This window comes from Tasmannia lanceolata, unplaced genomic scaffold (genome assembly GCF_043159265.1).
Source record: "Tasmannia lanceolata isolate RefF3 unplaced genomic scaffold, GAP_Taslan_0.1 ptg000023l, whole genome shotgun sequence".
NCBI lineage: Eukaryota > Viridiplantae > Streptophyta > Magnoliopsida > Canellales > Winteraceae > Tasmannia > Tasmannia lanceolata.
The window spans coordinates 25,414,736-25,436,919 of NW_027518700.1; the positions used below are offsets into that span (position 1 = coordinate 25,414,736).

At 40.0% G+C, this 22,184-nt stretch overlaps 1 pseudogene; it reads left to right on the plus strand.

Annotated features, from left to right (window-relative positions):
• Nucleotides 1–19,193: 19,193 nt before the first annotated feature.
• Nucleotides 19,194–19,505, plus strand: LOC143855962 (putative mitochondrial protein AtMg00820 pseudogene; annotated as a pseudogene).
• Nucleotides 19,506–22,184: the final 2,679 nt, after the last annotated feature.

Sequence of the window (22,184 nt, forward strand, 5' to 3'; positions counted from 1 at the left end):
GCAAAGGATCTTGCCGTTGAAGCACCTAACGTCACTCGAAACCCATTACCTACACATGCGGTCCCTCCCCCAAATGTGTATGCTATCTTCACTCAAGAAATCCTTTTAGATCACTCCCGTATTTGTGCTGTTATTTCTGATAGACCATATGTTCTGACATGGGATGATGAAGATGAAATGATCGAAAACAAGAAACCTTACATACTGTCCCCTCTAGATGAAGGATTAACAGGATCCTCTGAGTGTTCTTGTTCTTATGTCCTCAAGAGTGAGGAGGAAGAAGAGATGAAAGAAAAGGTCCCCTATGTTTTGAGACTAGAGGAAGAAGACTTGTTGCTTCTAGAGGATCAGTGTGACGAGCTCCGTCATGTCACATGTGGTGGTCGGGTCTTTAAGCCAGTTGAACTCAGAGCTGAGAATCCTGCCGAAATAGCCCGAGCATCAGAAAATCAGAGGCAAAGACAGACTGTAGAAGAAGAAGAAGACAACTTGTTGAAACAGTTGAAGAAAACACAAGCTAATGTTTCAATTTGGGGTTTGTTGATGGCATCCCCAAAGCACCGACAAGTTGTACTTCGAGAGCTTAACGCATCCCAAGTGTCAGTCGAGATTACTCCTGACGAACTAGTCAGTCTAGTTGCCATGGCAAGGGCCTCCAAGACTTTATCCTTCACTGATGAGGATTTGCCTCCGGAGGGTAGAGATCACACTCGACCTCTCAGGATTACCATAATCTGCAACAAGAAAAGGGTACCTGAAGTGCTAGTAGACAGCGGGTCTGCTCTAAACGTATGTCCCCTGAGCACCGCTGTTACTTTGGGATTTGGGCCCAACAATTTCATACCATCCGAGCAGGGCATACTAGCATATGATGGTACGAGAAGAGACGTGATCGGGCTACTGGCCACCAATATCGAAATAGGGGGAGAAACCTTTGAGGTTGAATTCCAAGTACTCGATATAAAGACTTCTTTCTTCCTTCTTCTGGGCCGACCTTGGCTGCACAAGGTCGGAGTTATTCCTTCAACTTTACATCAAAAGTTGAAATTTGTTAGGAATAACAAAGTGATAACAGTTTGAGGAGACCCTGAGCCGGAAGTTGGACAAATAACATCTGAACTGAGCACTGAAAAATCAAGAGATGTTAGTTTAACCGGCTTTTCATTAGAAGTCTCTACTATCACCTTTGAGGAAGCAATGAATGAAGAAATAATGTTTCTCTCAAGCACAAACACTCAAGTAGTAAAGATAATGAGAAAATATGGTTATGTCCCAGGAGCTGGCCTGGGAAGAAATCTACAGGGCCCAACTGAGTGGCCAGAGTTGAAAGCAGTAGATGGCTTATTCGGTTTAGGATATCAGCCAACCCAAAAAGAGGTTCAAGAAATGAGAAGGTATATGTTGAAGAGGGCTGAATGCCGTCGTCGGGGTATAGAATTTCCGACAGGACCGTACAGCATGATTATGAACGGCCGATTCAGAAGAGAAGGGGCAGACTGTCCGTTCTATGGTTTTCCTGAGACCTGGTGTGATAAGACTGGAAAGAGGCTTCCAGGGTTAGAGATCTTCTTCACAGATGAGTTATCAGAAGATTTCTACAGTGAGCAGATTGCCTTGACAGCGATAGCAGAAAAACCAGCTGTAGATTGGGCGGAAAACATTGAGCCGCATCTCCTAGACTCCCTATATCAGGTTGAGGCCCCAATCATCGCTATGATTGGAGGAGATGTGCCTTTCGCAAGCGCCAAAGACTGCATTACTCCAGCTACTGGACCCTTAGACAATTGGACCGCACAGGTTATACCCCAAGTAGTCCTCCAGTATAGTCCAATCCTTTCAAAAGAGTCAGTCATTTCAAAAAATGTGTCAGTTTCTGAGTTCAACCCAGAGTCTGTCATTTCTAACTTTTCTTTTGATGCAGGTACCATAGAGGTCGGAGTAGTTCTCGGAGATGGTGAAGAGTCAGTCCCTGTCGAGTCTCGGTCAGAAGATGTTTTCACTGATTCTTCATTTGTACACAGTCCTGTCTATGTTAATACTGATGTCAACATGTCATTTCATTTGAATTCAGAGTCTGTAAAGCCCGCTGTGGGTGAATCATTCGATGTAATCATCAATTCTGCAAAAGAAATAAAAGACTCATTTGTGTACGATCCTGTCTTTATTTCTAATTCTGTTTCTGATTCTGCTTCAAAGCCTGATCAAATAACTAATAATAATAATAATCAAGACTCCCCCTCAAACGAGGAAGCCGACGAAACTCCTCTTGAAATCAAATACATGATTCAACAAGAGGAGATTCGACGAGCAAAACCACTCGAAGAAGAAATTGAAACCGTAAATATAGGTGATGAAACTTTAATTCGGGAGATTCGGATTGGCAAAACTTTATCTCCTGAGGAGCGCGAAGAATTAATCACCTTGCTAAAAGAGTTTAAGGAGGTCTTTGCTTGGTCTTACGATGACATGCCGGGATTGAGCGAAGACATTGTCCAACACAAATTACCTTTAATCCCAGGCATCAAGCCGAAGAAGCAAAAACTCCGAAAACTTAAAACAGAATGGGAGTTGAAAGTTCATGATGAGGTTAAGAAGCTACTTGAAGTGAAATTCATTGAAGTAGTTGAATATCCCGAATGGCTTGCAAATATTGTACCGGTGCCCAAGAAAGACGGAAAAGTCAGGATGTGTGTCGATTTCAGAGATCTGAACAAGGCCAGTCCGAAAGATGATTTTCCACTTCCGAACATTGATCTCCTGGTTGATAATACGGCTGGACATGCACTCTTATCCTTTATGGATGGATTCTCAGGGTACAACCAAATTAAAATGGCGCCTGAAGATATGATGAAGACGGCATTTATTACTCAGTGGGGGACATATTGCTACAGAGTTATGCCGTTTGGACTCAAGAATGCTGGTGCCACCTATCAGAGGGCTGCGACTACTCTTCTTCATGACATGATTCATAAGGAGGTCGAGGTCTATGTAGATGACATGATTGTCAAAGGCAGGACTCGGCCAGAGCATACAGTTGCTTTGAGAAAGTTCTTTGAGCGAATCCGAAAGTTTCAACTTCACTTGAACCAAAATAAATGTGTATTTGGAGTCACGTCAGGGAAGTTGCTTGGATTCATGGTCAGTGAAAGAGGAATCGAAGTGGACCCTCAGAAGATCAAGGCTATCCAAGAAATGCAACCACCAAAGACAGAAAAGAAGATTCGTGGATTCCTTGGCAAAGTGCAATACTTGAGGAGATTCATATCTCATTTAACTATGACGTGTGAACCCATCTTCAAATTATTGAAAAAGAATTCCTCTAAGAAATGGAATGAAGAATGTCAGGAAGCATTTGAAAAAGTCAAGCAATGTTTGTCTTTGCCTCCTGTCTTATCCCCAGTCATTCCTGGTCAACCGTTGTTGATGTATTTGTCCATCACGGATACGGCAATGGGTTGTATGCTTGCTCAGCAGGATGCAGGATCTAAGAAGGAAAAGCCCATTTACTACATCAGCAAGAAAATGTTAGAATATGAAATCAAGTACACCATCTTGGAGAAAACTTGTCTAGCATTAGTTTGGGCAACTCAAAGGCTTAGACATTATCTCTTATCGAATAAGGTATTTCTGCTTTCACGGATGGATCCGTTGAAGTACTTATTCGAGAAGCCCGCCCTTACAGGAAGAACTGCAAGGTGGTTGCTATTGTTATCTGAGTTTGACATCACATACGTCACTCAGAAATCCGTCAAAGGACGGGTTATTGCTGAGCAGCTAGCTGATGCTCCTGTTGAGGAGAATGCTTTTCTGAAGGCTGAATTTCCTGATGAAGAGATCATGGAACTTGAAGAAGAAATTCCAAGTACCAGATGGACTTTGATGGAGCCGTTAACAATCGAGGACAAGGAATAGGAGCAGTGCTTATATCTCCCAAGAAAGAATACATCCCGATATCCATCAAGTTACAATTCGAATGTACAAATAACATGGCAGAATATGAAGCATGCATCGCAGGACTTGAAGCAGCTTTGGCTTTGCGAATTCAAGACATCGACGTATTCGGAGATTCCATCCTAATCATTTGTCAAATAAATGGGGATTGGAAAACGAAAGAGGCAAGGTTGATCTCATATCACACTTATCTTGCATCTCTGGTCGAGAAGTTCATAAATGTCACCTTTACTCATCTGTCGAGAACAAGGAATCATTTTGCTGATGCTTTAGCTACTCTGGCATCAATGCTAGACATTTCTACGACGATGGAGGTTCAACCTTTAGCTGTAAGGTTGCAATGGGCTCCAGCACATGTGAATGCCATTGAAATATCTGCCAGGTGTCCAGATGGTAAACCATGGTATACAGATATCAGAAATTTCATTTCAGGCAAGGGGCATCCGCCTGAAGCTTCCAGCAAAGAGAGGAAAACTCTTCAGAGGTTCGCTGCCAACTTCATCATCTGTGGTGAAGAGTTGTACATAAGGTCGTTTGATGGGATACAGCTTCTGTGTGTTGATGAAGATCAGGCTGCAGAGCTCATAGAACAAACACATGAAGGTGTTTGTGGTCCTCACATGAATGGTAAAATGCTATCAAGGAAGATCCTTAGACTCGGTTTCTATTGGCCCTCAATGGAAACAGATTGTTTCGCATTTGTGAAGAAATGTCATAAATGCCAAGTCTATGCGAATCTTATTCATGTGCCTCCGTCAGAGTTGCACTCTATGACCTCGCCATGGCCATTCTCAGTATGGGGAATTGATATCATTGGCAAAGTCTATCCCAAATCGTCAAGTGGACACGAGTACATCTTGGTGGCCATTGATTATTTCACGAAGTGGATAGAAGCTGCTTCATATGCTTCCATAACTTCCAATACAGTTGCGAAGTTCATCCGTGCAAACATCATTTGCAGATATGGAATACCTCATGAGTTGATTTCTGATAATGGATCTCACTTCAAGAAAGAGGTAGTGCACCTGTGCGAAGAATTTAAAATCAAGCATCACAAGTCATCTCCTTACAGACCGCAGACAAATGGTGCTGTAGAGGCAGCTAATAAGAACATCAAGGTTATTATTAGCAAAATGACAGAAACTTATAAGGATTGGTCGAATAAACTCCCGTATGCTTTGTGGGCTTACAGGACGTCGATCAGATCCTCTACAGGTGTAACTCCGTACTCTCTAGTTTACGGAATGGAAGTTGTCCTCCCTGTTGAGTTGAGAATCCCATCTCTAAGGGTTATGATGGAAGCAAATCTGCCAGAGTCTGAGTGGGCCAAAGCCAGACATGATGAATTGCAGATGATTGATGAAAAGAGGCTCAGAGCCCTATACCACATCCAAGGGTATCAGAGAAGAATCGAAAGGGCATTCAATAAGAAAGTCAAGGTTCGAGACCTGAAACCAGGAGATCTCGTCTTGAAATCTTATCGAGCACCGGTGTTCGATCCCAGAGGAAAATTCAGGCCAAACTGATCTGGTCCTTACATTGTTGATGAAGTCCTGCCTGGAAAAGCCGTAAGACTCCTCAATGAAAATGGAGAAAAATTAACAAAACCTACAAACCTGGACCAACTAAAGAAGTACTATGCTTAAATACACCAGGAGGCCGTCTTTGATCGATCAGAGCCAAAAGCTAACAACCCAAAAGTCAAATACCATTTGCAAACCCTTTGAGCCTAAAAAGAGAGAAAACATTATTTCTTTGATAAATTCAAACCAGGGGCATCTTTTATGACTTGCGTCATAAAAGATATTTAACCTGAACTACGTCATGACCTGATCCCTCTCTACAGGGTATGTAGGTAGCCTGATCAATTCGGGTTCGGTCAAATCCTTCAAATCCTCCAAATCCTTCAAATCTTTCAAATCCTTAAAAATATGAAAGAAAGAACAAAACAAACAATCCTTGAAACCCCAAATGGGCGAACTACGCAGACCTGATTCCCATTTCTTTGGGGATACGTAGGTGAAAATCCGATGTAGGGGGGTCCCAAGTTATACTAGAATGGCAACTCAATGAGGAGGGAGAATATGGTTGTTTTAAGAAATAGAATCTACCAATTTTAAAACCTTTAAACCGATTTTAAAGTTAAGAGATCAAGAATCAATATTCAAGCATACAAGTTAAATCTAATGGTGCAATGCAAATAAAAGAGCAAAGAGATAGAAAGAGTGCACCCGAGATTTAAAGTGGTTCGGTCCTCAAATCCGAGGCCTACTCCACTCCACCAACCAAACCCGTTGATGGCTTCACTATTTGATCTTCTTAACCTTGGCGAAGATCGAATGCCAATTACAATAGCTTTAACTTTGGTGGCTATCCTCACCCTGGTAGCTTTAACCTCGGTGGCTATCCTCACCACGGAGAATAGGCTACGCTTCTCCGAATACTCGCCCTAATACAACACTCGAAGGTTGAAAGAAACAAATGAAAAATCCCTCACAAGGGTTACAAAATGGATGTACAAATTTGAGCCTATGATCCAAATCCTAAAGATGGTGATGAGAGGCACAATTGAAGTTTGATTCACTCTTGGATATTCAAATGAAATTTTAGAGTGTTAGGATTGATTGTTTGAATGTTTAGAACACCCATATTTATAGGAAAAACAAAATATGACCGTTCAGTGGCATTACGGTAAATTCAGCAAAATTCCAAACGGCTCTTTTTCAGACCGTTGGAGTGTTCTCGGAGTTCCGAGAAAAAATCTCGGAGTTCCGGGAATTCTAACAGAAGATGAAAAAATGTCTACTGGACCATTTCTCGGAGTTCCGAGAAAAACTCTCGGAGTTCCGAGAAGCCTATGAAGAGCAGATTTTCAATTTTGTTTTTGGGCTTCCAACTTAACACCAAGTTGGGATTGCTTATGAGGGTTCCAAGGTGTTGGAGCTCCACAAATACAATCACATATATTTTTAGGGTGTGTGAGATTAACTTAATTATGCCTCTAAAAGCCTAATCTAGGTTTGGATCAATTACATTCTAAAAGACAAAAAATGGTCTTCAAGTTTTCATGACTTCTTGCTTGATGACTTTGGCCTTCCAATTAGTGGTCCAATGTGAGCTTCTTGGCCTTCAATCCAAGCATCCTTGATCTTACTTTATCATAATCTACAACTTAGACAATCAAACACATTAGTGATAAAAGATCACTTGTGTATTGGAATCATCAAAACAAGATGGGAATGCCAAGGTAAAAACCATTGGGCTTACAATCTCCCCCTTTTTGATGATGACAAGCACAAGAGATTTACAAATCAAAGCATATACTCTTTTCACATTTTTCTTACTCTAGAGACTTTACTCTAGATTCTTCTCCCCCTTTGTCATCAACAAAAAGAAGGGGTAAGAAAAACAAAGGGTTTAAAATTTACAATTTTAAAGCTCCCCCTTTTTCAAAGAAAAATTCAATTTTAACTCCCCCTAGTTAAAGTAATTTTACAATACAAGAGGGGTTATCACAAACCATACAAATGAAATATATTCAATTTAAGTTCAAAAAACCCTTAATCTACACAATATGGATAAAATCATATGGGGGTTTTGGGAACCCAAGATTTCTTAGTCCCACATCTATCCCTACTCTTGGATGCACATTGGAATTGGTAATGACCATTCATTCCACAAAAATGGCATCTAACAAGAGGGTTAGATACACTAGTCCTATCATGATAAGCATGTTGAGGTCTAAGACTAGTTTTACTTAGGATTATGTCAATAATTTTATTTCCATTTAGAAATCCATGTAAACATAATCTAAGTCTCTCATTTTCATTATGAAGATGGGATGTTTGAACCAAAAGCTCATTTCTTTCATCTTCATAAGAATTGGAGGAGCTTGCCATATTTTGAAATTTTACAAGTTAGCAAGATTTCTCATCCAAACTACCCTTAAGGGTATCAATCTCAAGTTTATGATTTGCAAGATTAACTTGTTCTTGAGATTTGGAAGAAGATAAATCAATTTTCAAAAATTCAAGTTCTTTTTCTAACTTTAAAATGGATTTTTTAAGAACTTTGTTTTTGGAAATTTGGGAGTGCAAAGTGTTACACAATTCATCATAAGATATTTTTTCACTATCGCTACTTGATGATTTACAAGATGGGTTAGAGTTTACCTCATCTTCATGGGTGAATGTCATGAAGCAAAGATCATCTTTTTTATTTTCTTCCCCTTCACTTGAGCTTTTGCCCGATGTGCTTAATGCATCCCAACCGGCGGCAAGAGCCTTATGCTTCTTCCAATCCTTCTTACCCTTGTACTTAGAGGAAGTTGATTTTAGAAGTGGACAGTCCGGTCTTTTGTGTCCAATCTTCTTGCAATTGAAGCATCTTAAGGTTCCATCAACATCACTTTCTTCTTTCTTCTTCTTATCTTTCTTATGCTTCTTTCTCCACAAGCTCTTGAATCTTCGAAAAGCTTCTTCTTCGTCACTATCCGCTTCACTTGATGAGTCTTCCTTGGAAGCCTTGAGTGCTAGGGATCTACTTTCCCTTTCCTTCTCCTTTGGCTTCTTCTCCTCTTGACGACTTGTTAAGAGCATCTCATGGGTGATGAGAGATCCTACAAGCTCCTCTATGGTTAGCGTCTTGAGATTTTTTGACTCTTGAATCGCGGTCACCTTTGGATCCCAATGGGGAGGAAGAGACCTAAGTAACTTACTCACAAGCTCATCGTTAGGATAAGATTTACCAAGATTAGCTAGTTCATTAGAAATTAGAGAAAAATGAGTATACATTTCGGAAATACTCTCGTTTGGACTCATTCTAAACATTTCATACTTGCTCTTTAACAAGTTAATTTTGGAATCCTTAACTTGTGATGTTCCCTCATGGGTAATAGCAAGGGTAATACCAAGTGAAAATCCGATGTAGGGGGGTCCCAAGTTATACTAGAATGGCAACACAATGAGGAGGGAGAATATGGTTGTTTTAAGAAATAGAATCTACCAATTTTAAAACCTTTAAACCGATTTTAAAGTTAAGAGATCAAGAATCAATATTCAAGCATACAAGTTAAATCTAATGGTGCAATGCAAATAAAAGAGCAAAGAGATAGAAAGAGTGCACCCGAGATTTAAAGTGGTTCGGTCCTCAAATCCGAGGCCTACTCCACTCCACCAACCAAACCCGTTGATGGCTTCACTATTTGATCTTCTTAACCTTGGCGAAGATCGAATGCCAATTACAATAGCTTTAACTTTGGTGGCTATCCTCACCCTGGTAGCTTTAACCTCGGTGGCTATCCTCACCACGGAGAATAGGCTACGCTTCTCCGAATACTCGCCCTAATACAACACTCGAAGGTTGAAAGAAACAAATGAAAAATCCCTCACAAGGTTTACAAAATGGATGTACAAATTTGAGCCTATGATCCAAATCCTAAAGATGGTGATGAGAGGCACAATTGAAGTTTGATTCACTCTTGGATATTCAAATGAAATTTTAGAGTGTTAGGATTGATTGTTTGAATGTTTAGAACACCCATATTTATAGGAAAAACAAAATATGACCGTTCAGTGGCATTACGATAAATTCAGCAAAATTCCAAACGGCTCTTTTTCAGACCGTTGGAGTGTTCTCGGAGTTCCGAGAAAAATTCTCGGAGTTCCGGGAATTCTAACAGAAGATGAAAAAATGTCTACTGGACCATTTCTCGGAGTTCCGAGAATAATTCTCGGAGTTCCGAGAAAAACTCTCGGAGTTCCGAGAAGCCTATGAAGAGCAGATTTTCAATTCTGTTTTTGGGCTTCCAACTTAACACCAAGTTGGGATTGCTTATGAGGGTTCCAAGGTGTTGGAACTCCACAAATACAATCACATATATTTTTAGGGTGTGTGAGATTAACTTAATTATGCCTCTAAAAGCCTAATCTAGGTTTGGATCAATTACATTCTAAAAGACAAAAAATGGTCTTCAAGTTTTCATGACTTCTTGCTTGATGACTTTGGCCTTCCAATTAGTGTTCCAATGTGAGCTTCTTGGCCTTCAATCCAAGCATCCTTGATCTTACTTTATCATAATCTACAACTTAGACAATCAAACACATTAGTGATAAAAGATCACTTGTGTATTGGAATCATCAAAACAAGATGGGAATGCCAAGGTAAAAACCATTGGGCTTACAGTAGGCAGTCTGGAGGGCCAGATTCGGTCAAATACATGAAAACTCACCAATATGTAACCTGTTTGAACCCAAGCCTACCTAAAAGTCTTTCTAGTGTATTTTAGGTCTAGGTTTGTAGAGAAACAGAAAGAAAAAAAACGATGGAGTCTTAGACCCGCTAGACTGAAAACCCGAAAGGACGGTCTAGGCAAAAATTAGGGTCATTCACCTGCTAAGTTGAAAACCCGAAAGGACGGCTTAGGCAAAAATTAAGGTGCAGAGCCTGCTGGATGGAAAATCTGCAAGGGCAGACAATCCAAGCAAAAATTAAGGCATGCGGTCCATCAAATCGAAAACCTGAAAAGGCGATTTGGTCATGGCAATGACTTCAAAAGGGCAAAACCTCTGAATGCCAGCAAGACTTTCATTTCTTCTGAGGCATTACTCCGAAGTCTGAGTAAGCGCCAGTAGAGATTCTTCTGACACTCTATAAGCTAAGGAGTTAAGACTAAGCAAACCAAAGGGATAATAACCATGACGGAAAACCTGAAAAGAGGGATGAAATACTTTTAAATACGGTTTTCGAAAGATTCTAAGAAGTGGTAGACTATACCATTTTAAAATACTTATCAGGCTGAAAAGCAGATTCAGTTTCTCTTAGAACCCAAGTCATGTCATGGTCAAAGCCCTCCTTTGTTGTTAGCCACAGTTCATTCCTTATCAAGTCAAGGTTAAACTCCAAAATCTTGTGTGGGGAATCCTGTGTGGTCAATGTCTCTTTAAGGCTGGAGTAATGGAAAAAATGATGAAGTTGTGGATCCTCGAAAGTGATACAGAGCAGAACAGAGTTCAGAAGGATGGTACTCAGATCATTCAAGGTATTGGCAGCTGACAAAGAGAGAAGAAAATTATCAGATTCAGTCTGTTATATATAAAAAGATTTGTAACTTCAAAAATTCAGGAAATGAAACCCCTTTTTACCATTTTCCCTGTGTTTGCTCTCCTATGAATTTGTCATGGAAGTAAATTCGTACTAGGGGCATCTTTTATAACCTGTTCAGGTCATAAAAGATATCAAGTGAACTTTGATAATTGAGATAGTTATTTTCATTAAATGAAGATAAGAAGAGCTTCAGTAGAGCTTTAGTCAAATTCCTCTGAGAGTCTTTCTTATCATCTTATTGAAAACCTATCTTATAATCCCCAGTGGAGTTTCTATCCACAAAATATAAATAAACCAAGCATTCAAATTAAATTATCTGCATCTGTGCATAAACCATTTAGCCTCCGAGCTAAAAATCAAGCTTTTATGCATAAATTCCTTGCCTCCGAGCATAAAATCCTTGCCTCTGAGCATAAAAACTCTGCCTCCGAGCATAAACCCATTGCCTGTGAGTATAATTCCCTGCCTCCGAGCACAAATTCCATGCCTTCAAGCATAAAACCTTGCCTTCGAGCATAAATCCTTGCCTCTGAGCATAAAACTCTGCCTCCGAGCATAAATCCTTGCCTCCGAGCATAAAACCCTGCCTCTGAGCATAAATCCCTTGCCTCCGAGCATAAAACCCAGCCTCCGAGCATTAAATCCTTGCCTCTGAGCATAAAACTCTGCCTCCGAGCATAAATTCCTGCCTCCGAGCATAAAACCCTGCCTCTGAGCATAAATTCCTTGCCTCCGAGCATAAAACCCAGCCTCCGAGCATAAAATCCTTGCCTCCGAGCATAAATCATTGCCTCCGAGCATAAATTCCTTGCTTCCAAGCATAAATCCTCGCCTCTGAGCATAAAACCATGATTTTGAACATAGAAACAAGCCTCTGTGCAAAAACTCAGGCCTCCGAGCTAAAATTCCCTAGCATCTAAGCTAAAACCTTTCAACCTCCGTGCATAAACCATTTGCCTCTGAGCATAAAACCATCCGCCTCTGAGCAGAAAACCAACATTCCTAACAAACCAACCCTCTTATAATCCAACCTTCACCAAGTCATTTTCTCCATCCCATTCTCTAAATCAATTTTGGGGCTAGTCAAAATGTGACGTCTGTTCAGCTTTGACATTCACGCGACAAGCACGCTCTGCCAAAGAGGGGCATCTGTAGACACCCCATTTTGACTAAGCCCTAAACCTTCCCGGCTCGTGCCAAATCCATCCAAATCTCAGCATTAGGGTTCCAAACTTCACCCTAGGCTGGATGAGGGTCTCTTCTAACCCCCTGCAAAATTTCATCGAGATCGAAGCTCGTTTACCTACTAAATGGACCGAAACAGTGTGTGTAGTGCAAATGAGGGGGTGGCCCACTAGTTTTTTTCATTTTACCCCAAAATCCGTGTATTTGAAGGAAAATTCCAGTCATCCAAAGGCCCCAAGTACCCTTGAATACATTTTTTAGAAGCCTTAAAACCTCAGAAATGTCTTGGCAAAATTTCAGAAAAATCCGACGAAAAAATTCGGAAAAGACAAGTGGAGTTAGTGCAGTTATCAAGCGGTAGGGGGTGAATTAGTGTGTTAGGGTCGCACATTTGTGCAGATATCAAATGGTAGTGCCAATATCATTATCCCAAATTCCCTATAAATACCAGCATAAGCTTTGTTTTTTTTAAAAAAAAAAGAAAAGAAAAAATTCGTGAGAGAGAGAGAGAGAAAAAAAAACTGGGTTTTCTTTCTCCGTCCGATCCTTCTCCGGTCAGATCCATCGGATCTCCGATCCTTCTCCGGCAACCTCTACACCTCCAATCCTACGGCTTCCATTTTCTCCGGCCGTGTTCCGATCGTCTTCCCCCATTTTCCTCCGGCCTTTTCTGCAAATCTGAGATTCATTTTTTCCGATCTAAGCTCCGGTACTCCACCTTCTCCGGCTCATCATCGGTCAGATTCCGATCATCCTCCGGCAGATCCATCTCTATCACTGGTCATCCCTTCCGGCTACCTCTGCAGATCTGAGATCCTGCTCTGATACTTCTCCGATCCATCTCCGATTCACTTCCGATCCTTCTCTGTCAGCTCCGATCCTTCTTCGTCTTCTCCGATCCTTCTCCGATCGATCCTCCGGCGAGCTTCGTTCGAATTCTCCGGCAAGACTACGGCTGGCAGGCTTCACCTATTCTCTTCTTCTTTCTTTCATCAAAGCATTGATCTCTTTTAGTTTATCATATACAAACCCTAGCTGAGCAAAATCCCCAAATTTTCTTCTCCGGCAAGGATACCGGATCTCCGGCCGAGGTTCACTTTCTCCGATCTAATCCAAACCCTCGGATTGTCGCTCGAACGGATCTAACAGAGGACGAGAGAGAGAGAGAAACCTATTTTCTTTAGATCTTCTTCTCCGATCTCTATTTTCCGGCGGATCGGTGCTCCGGCCTTCGATTTTCTTCTCCGATCTCTTCAAAAATCTTGAATCTGTTGTAGATCAGAGAACGAGAGAAGGTTTGAGGGAGAACAAGTACAAGAGAGGGGTTTCTGCAGCATTTTTCACCGGCAAGGCTATAAAAATTCAAAGCTCCAGTCAGGTTTTTCTCTGCAAATTATTTCTATTTCCTTTCAAATTGCATTTTGTTTTAACTACGAACCTTCAGATCTGTAATTTTTTTTTTATATTTCGAAACCCTAACTTCCCACATTGAAATCTTCTTCTCCGGTAATCTTCATTTTTTTATGCTTAAGATCAGATTACACTTGATACTATTCAGTTGAATTGATGCTTGTACTTTGTTTTATCTTTATGTCATAAGATTCTGTTGTGTTGCTTGATTTAGATCTGCTTGCAAATCATTTCCAATTTTTGTTAAAAGTTCATGTTCCAATTATTCAAGAGGATAATCTGGGTTTACATGTTTAATATGTTGATATTACATGATCTGTGTGTTTGCGTTACTTTGATACTCGAATATGTAGAGTAGATCATAAGCTAATCATGATTGAACATTTGATTTGATGAAAAACTCGCTCCCCAGCTTGTTCTTCAGTTGGAATTTCTTATGATCAGTGTATCATCATTCATTGCTGCTGTGATTCCAGTAAAATGTTCTCTATGATGCTGGATACCCTTTTTGAATGTCATAAAGAAAATAAGCTTATATTGTGCAGCAGGGAGGTGAAGGAAACGGACAGATTTATAGATTTTTAATTGCTTATTCCTACAGCACATTTTGGAATCTGATTTTCCAAAAGTCAGTCACTGATTTGGAAATCTAAAAATCTAGTCCATATCCAATTCACAGTGCAAAGGTTTCAAATATGAGAAGTCCATCTATGAATTTTTCTTTTAACACAGTCATGCATTCACATTTTGTTATCAGCGCTCACACTGTTTTAGACTATTCTTTCTTTCTTCACTTGGTTGAAAGTAAGAGAGCAAGCACTCCTTTTCTAACATTCTCCTGAGGCCTAATGTTGGAATTATCTACTTCAAAGCATTTTCATGATATGATTAGATTTACCTAATCTGTTAGAAATTTAATACTTCTCTTTCATACTAAGCTTTGAGTTAGGGTTCGAAGATGGTAATAAATGGATTGTTCAGGTGAGATTATCTCAAATCTTATTATACTCATTCCTTTTTTATTTAAATAAATTGTTTAATAGGAAGAAGGAGATCAGATGACTACTCTATTCGATATTATCGACATGAGTACTGTCTGATCTCAAGGCGGGATTAGAAATATTATCATGTGTATATGATATCAGATGATTACTTTAGCATCATCTGATTTCATCCCCATATTGGGGTGGTGTTTGTGGTTGGGCATAGAAGTGTTTGATATTGTCTTCTTTTACTTTATTAGGCTATCCAGCGGCTGGTCTGGACTAATTAATGTTGTTTATCATTTTATGATTGCTATAGATTGTGTATTATTATTTTTATTGAAAATTCTTCATTGCTTAACACTTGATTTATTTTTATAAGAATAGAGTGGAATTTGCGATTATCTGGTAACCTTTTCTTCTCTCTTTGATAGACTAACACAGTCTTATAGATTGTTGTTAATTTTCTTTAGATATACTAGAAGCCTTTTTTCTTGTAGGGTGATGAAGGTGATAGCCCAAGCCCATCCTTAGGGGACTCGCTTAGTCCAAGTAGCACTCCCCTCATTTGTTTTAAGACTTGTCCAGTCTTTATGGTGTGTATCCCCTAGACATTAGAAACCCATTCATTGCAAGGGCAATGAAAGAGTTCTCTAGAGCTCTCTCAGGGAGACAGGCTATGTCTCAGGCAGAGAAAGTTGTATCCTTTAGAGACAAGCTTTGTCTCATTAGTGAGTCCATCCTAGGAGACTTGCCTAGTCTTGTTAGCATTTTTCTCTATCCTACCTCTGTTTCTAGGAGACTTACCCAGTCTCATTCTCTCACTAAACCTCCTCTTTGTGCGTCTTTTGGTTTTGGGAGAACACCCTACTCGGCTTGGCATCATACCCCTACCCTCATGGGTATTGGGTTGCACATTTGTTGCATCCTAGGGCTAGGTAGCTGTCCGGCCCGGCTGGGTGTTTTATCTTTGCCAAATATGCGCAAGGTCTCTTTTTCCTTATTACTTGTGAGCTTTATCTTAGTTTGATAATCCACTGGCATAGGAATCCATCCTTAGTCTAGAGAGTCAGTCCTCTTGTTCAGGAATCAAATTCTATCATCATAGGGGTTAGGATTATATCCTACCTCTTATCAAATCATGTGTTTTTCTATCCGCTCCTGTAAGGTATAGGATGCTGTCCAACCCTTGCAGAGTTGTTATTCGGTTCATTCTCCCACAAAGCATAGGATGCTGTCCAACCTTTGTGGGATATCCGGAGTATGTCCTCCTCTTATGATGATAGGATTTGTCCCCCTTGAGTAAAAAACACTTAAAAACAACAAAAAATATCTGAAAAACAAAAAATCTCAAAAATTTTGAGTCATTAGGAGTAGTTAGGAAATCTGTTCCGAACTACGTTAGCTTGATCCCTTTCCACAGGGTACGTAGTGCAGCTTGGGATTCACATCCCAAGTCCAGCAAAATCTTTAAAAATAAACATTTCAAACCTTTAAAAAATACAAAAAAAATCTTCAAAACCTTTTCAAAAAGATCTTCCCCTAGAGTTAGGAGCCTGTCCTAGATAGTTGGGGTGTTTTAGAGTTAGGAGGCTGTCCTGATTTGTATTGATATGGTGTGTCCTGTCGTGTGAGTGTCCCTAGAGTTAGGAGGCCTTGAGTCGATCGATTAGACATTTAGTCGAACTGATGGCTAGACTAGGAAGCATATAGTCAGCCCATGGTTTTCTTTAGGATGTACAGCCTAGTTACACATAGGATGTAGGGCTCACCTGTATTAGCTTAAGGCTAATCAACTTGCATTAGTTAGGGCATATAGAGAGTCCTAAAAATTACAATTCATCTGAATTTAAGCAATCGTAAAAAAAAAAGCTTTAAAAATCAGTCGAGTCTAGTGGAATCGAGTCTAGGATAGCAGTTCTAGATGGATAGGCATAATAGTTTAGAATAGAGCATCGAACTACGTTGACTCCGATTCTTCCCGAGGCCGGGATACGTAGAGCAGCTGGGATGGATGGCCATCTTGGTCCGAGTCAAGTCGCATTAGAGTTTATGACTCATTTTGTCCAGTCATGTATAGAATTGATTTGTGTTGCGTGTTTTTGATGTGTTGTCTTATTTTCATGTACAGATCCTATGTTTTTAGCTGTAGCATGCATGTGTTTGCACACCAGAACTTAGACATCAATTAGGTTTGACATTCATAACCTAGTTATTCTCAGGTGACACTTCTTTTATTTCTTTTATGTGTGTTTATTATTCCTCCGAGACATGCATGATTAGATAGACGTCTTCTCGGAGATTTGTGTTCCCATTTCATATGATTTTTGCCCAAAACTCTTCAAAATTATTAAGTAAATGGCATAAGAGACCAGGTGCTTGCACTTGGGCGGATGAGGTGCTCTTTAGACCTTCCGAATTCGTAACCAGGCACGAACCTTCTTTTATATCTCTGGTTATCCGTTGCAACAGAGCATAGTATGGGATCCAGGGCCTATTTGCCTATTTTCCTTGGATGGCGACTCTTCTTTGTTTAAGGTACGCCTCGAATCTGGGCTAATCCCCGAATCGAGAGGTATCTCACCTTTGTATCGCCACTCATGCTGTGAGGGGCACTTCTTTCGAGAGTTCCTTGGTAGAGCTCTCCATTCACGTGGATGATCCATAGAGACATAGCGTGGGGGGCACTTCCCTCACCGCCGCCTCTCTCGGATCAGGGTCCACAAAGAGTAATAAGAAAAGTGCCTTCCTTGCAGAGGGTAATGTACCCTCAGCACCTAAGCCGAAAGGTAAAGGAAAAGGAAGAGCAAAAGGCCATGGCTCTAAGAAGAACAAGCCAGTGGTAAAGAACAAGAAGAACTTTAAAAAGAAGAAGCCAACCAAGGGCAACGACGGATGCTTCCATTGTGGAAAACCTGGACATTGGAAGTCGAACTGCCGGAGCTATTTAACTACCAAGCAGGACAACAGCCTACCTCGGGTATGTTGAATGTTTTTGTTGCTGAAACCAATATGATTGGTCCTGCATTTTCCTGGTGTGTTGACACAGGTGCGACCTCACACATCTGCAATATGTTGCATGGGTTCAGGAAAATCAAAAGGTTGACTGAAGGCGAGCTCACCCTACAGGTTGGAACTGAAGCAACAATTGCTGTCCAAGCTGTAGGAGATTATGTTTTGGCATTCTCAAGCGGTTATCTAATATTAAAGGATTGTCTCTATGTACCATCAATAAGAAGGAATTTAATTTCAGTTTCAAAATTATTTGATGATGGATATTCTACTAGTTCTAATAAAAGTACTATTTTTACTAAAAAGAAAAATTCTTTAATTGTGGAAGGTACAATGAGTCATGGCCTATACTTAATAAACACCTTAGAGAATATGAGCAATGTTGAGAATATTCCGAGTATTGATGTTCCAAACGTCGAAAGGGCAAGGGACACGGTAATTCTAAGACATCTTTGGCATCTTCGATTAGGTCATATTGGCCTAGAGTGGATCACAAGGTTAGTGAAAGACGGTCCATTGGATTCAATCCAAGTGGAACCCTTTCCAAATTGTGAGCCATGTTTACAAGGAAAAATGACTAAAATTCCCTTCAAGGGCAAGGGTGGAAGAAGCAAAAGTGTATTGGAATTGATACATACGGATGTATGTGGTCCTCTTTCTCAACCTGCGAGAGGGTTTGTCTACTTCGTGACTTTCACGAATGACCATCAAGGTACGACTATCTGTACCTAATGTGACGTAAGTCTGAACCTTTGAAAAGTTCAAAGAGTTTCAGAATGAAGTTAAAAACCAGCTAAACAAGAAGATTAAGACACTTCGCTCCGATATGGGAGGAGAGTACCTCTCGGATGAGTTTAAGGACTACTTAAAAGAAAACGGAATAGTTTCTCAATGGACTCCACCTGCAACACCAGAGTTGAATGGTGTGTCAGAAAGGAGAAATCGAACACTGTTAGACGTGGTTCGATCTATGATGAGCTTTGCACAAGCACCTTTGTTTCTATGGGGATACGCCCTAGAAATGACGCTCTATATCCTTAATCGAGTATCAACTAAATCAGTACCAAGGACTCCATATGAGATATGGACGGGCAGAGAACCCGCATTGAATCATATGAGGACATGGGGTTGTCTTGCCCATGTTAAAAAGATAGGTGTTGAAAAGTTGGAGGCACGAACCAATATGTGTCTCTTTATTGGATATCCTAAGGAAACAAAGGGTTGCATGTTTTATAACGTTGGTGATCAAAACTGTTTTGTGAGCCGGAATGCCGCATTCTTAGAAGAAGAGTTCATTCAAGATGCGAGCGGAAAGGATAGGATTTCCTTAGAAGAGCAACCCAAAAATCCAATAGAGAGATATATGGAAATTGAGCACTACCCACTAAACCTATTCCAACACTCCGACGTAGTTGTAGGGAGGTCAGACAACCCGATAGACTTGTCTACTTGCGTGAAGTAAATACAGAAGATACAGATCCCCTTAACTACAAAGAGGTGATGTTAGACACCGATGCGGAAAAATGGATGGACGCTAAGAAATTCAAAATGGACTCTATGTATTCCAATAAGGTCTGGACTCTCGTTGATCCACCTGAGGGTATTAAACCCATTGGATGCAAATGGATCTTCAAGAGGAAGAAGGTACCTGATGGACAGGTGGAGACCTATAAGGCTAGGCTAGTGGCGAAGGGATATAGTAAAAAGGCTGGTATTGACTATGAGAAAACCTTCTCACCAGTAGCCATGCTAAAGTCCATTAGGAATTTACTAGCTATCTCTACATATTATCATTATGAAATCTGGCAGATGGACGTCAAAACCGCCTTCTTGAATGGAAACATTCAGGAAGATATTTAAATGGTCCAGCAGGAGGGTTTCGAGGCTGCTGAAGAGGGTAATCAAAAGGTGTGCAAGTTGCAAAGATCCATTTATAGATTGAAGCAAGCTTCCCGTAGTTGGAACTATAAGCCCAAGGGTTCCCATGGGTTCAATCATTCACCTTACCTTCTTGTTTTGATGCTAGCAGACCCAAATTGATTAGCATTAATGGATTAATGTGTCGCCTTGAGATGTTGTGCTCTATACAGGAATTTGATATGTCATATCGCCACTACACAACTCAACACAAAACATGGCCTGCGGATCCACGCACACAATGATCAAGAGCTTGCACTCACAGTGAAGACATCATCATTTGAAGATGTTCAAGTCAAGGAACCTCAAGATGAATATCCCACAAGCATGCCTAGCAAGTGTCAAGAAGAAGCTTGGAGTTGAACATGCCTTTGGTGACAGCGCATATACCTTTCAACATGTTTTGAAGATTTAAGGAAGTCACAAGAGCCAAACCAAGTTCAAGAAGTTCACTCACAAGTGAAGGAGTCCAAGAAAGTGCCAAGAAGCCAAGACATTCTAAGAAGACTCAATGGTATACACTTTTAGAATGTATTTTGGAGTCCTCTTGATTTTATGTTAAATGCACTTTCAATAGGTTTTCAAATGGTTTTCATACTTAACTTTTTATATCTTTGGAAACCATTAACATACCCAAAAATGTGTTTGAAAACCTAGGACTAAAGCCCAAAGACCATGGCCCAAAATCCCTGATTTTCATATAAAATGGATTTTCAAACAGCGCCAGTCGACTGGGGGTGTCCCGGGCGACCGCAGAAGCAGTGCAGGAAATCTAGCACTTGCATTCCAATAGCGGGCCGGTCGACCGAGGTGAGCCGGGGGACCGCGGAAATGTTTCTGTTGAAACAGAAACATTTTAACATGGTTTAGGGCGGGCGACTGCCGTGGGTCGGTCGACCGCGAATAGTGTTTTGAGCGAAAATTTAATTCAAACATCGCCCTCGCCGGTCAACCGCCATGGGCCGGTCGGCTGCTACCGTTTGATTTTTGAATATGAAAAAGAGAGGCCGATATGGGCGGGCGACCGCCGCGGCCTGAAAACTAGTCGTTGGGGCTTTTGGGGTTTGACTTTTTCAACCCAGTTTTTACAGTTTTACCCCCAAACAGTCATATTCTTCAAGGGCTATATATACACTATCCAAACCTTTGTAATCAAGCTTTTGAACCTTTTGAAAGATTAAATCCCATTTTTTTCAGCTAAAACTTTCATATCAAAAGTGTAACCTCTTTGAACTTGTATTTTTACATTCTATCAAGAGGATCTCCATTAGGCTTTTACATTTTCTATCTTTGGAGAGTTTGTGTGCTACCTTGTTTGTAATCCGCTTATCTAGAGGCAAAGAGAGAGTTCTTATTTTTAGTTCTTCATTGTATTGAGGGTCTCCGATTCGGCAAGGTAAGAAAGGAGAATTTGGTGTAAGAAGGAGTGTCCCCTTGCAAGACTTCGTGCAGAATGGGTTTGTCCGCTTTGGAGATTGGAGAAGGTGTTTGTACGGCTTGGAGATTTGCCATTGAAGAACCTCATTTTTAGTGGAGAAATTCAAGGAAATAAACTTGGAAGAGTGGAGTAGGTCTTGTGATAGACCGAACCACTATTTTGTGTTCCTTGTGGATACCTCTTCTTCTCCTTCTCTTGCACTTGTGGTGATTGGTAAACTCTAACCCTAACTCATATTTATGTTTTAATTGAGCAAGGGTTAGTAAATGCATGATAAAGAAATGTCAAAACCCTAGCTTTCATTATTATGCTTATTTGAACAAGGGTTAGACTAATAATTGCTTAATTAGTAAATCAACTTTAATAATCCACCTAATTAAGCCAAGATTTTTTAAATAGCCAATTCACTCCCCTCTTGGGTTGTCATACTTGCATTTCATTTGGTATCAGAGCATAGGCTATTAAAGATATTTTTAATTTCAAAATCTACAAGAGAAAAGATCCGTGACAATCCAAATGGATTTTGAGTAAGGTCGTTCCGCTCTAATTCCTCCATTCTTTGATAGAACGAATTATGGAGCTTAAAAAGTGCAAATGCTAGCCTATCTCAAGTTCATAGATTATGACATGTGAGATGTCATTGAAAAGGGGTTTTCTTTACCAAGAAAATGTACTAAAAATGATTTAAAATTATTTTCCTTGAATTCAAACGCAATGATTTTATTAAGTTGTGGTTTAACGTCAAACATCTTTGAGAAAATTTTAACATGTTTAAATGCAAAAGATATTTGGACCAAACTTGAAGATATTTATGAGAAAAATATTTTTCTCTTTTCAAATGATAAAATTGTTGGACAAAAAGAGACTTCACAAAAATCCTTTGCAAATGAAAAGTCTTTCAAATATTCCATTTTCGATTTGGAAAGTCAAATAGATAATTTGAAATCGGAAGTAAATGAAAGTTTGAAAAGAAATGAAAAATTAAGTCAATTAAGTAAAATTTTGGGAAATAAAAATAATGACTTAATTCATAGATGTAATGCCTTTGAGAAAGAAAACAAAAGCCTTGAAAACACAAACATAGAATTAAATGAAAAATATAAACTTGTTTGTGAAAATGAAGAACAATTAAAAACTAATTCATCTCAACAAATAAATAGTCTTAAAAATCAATTGAATGAGAT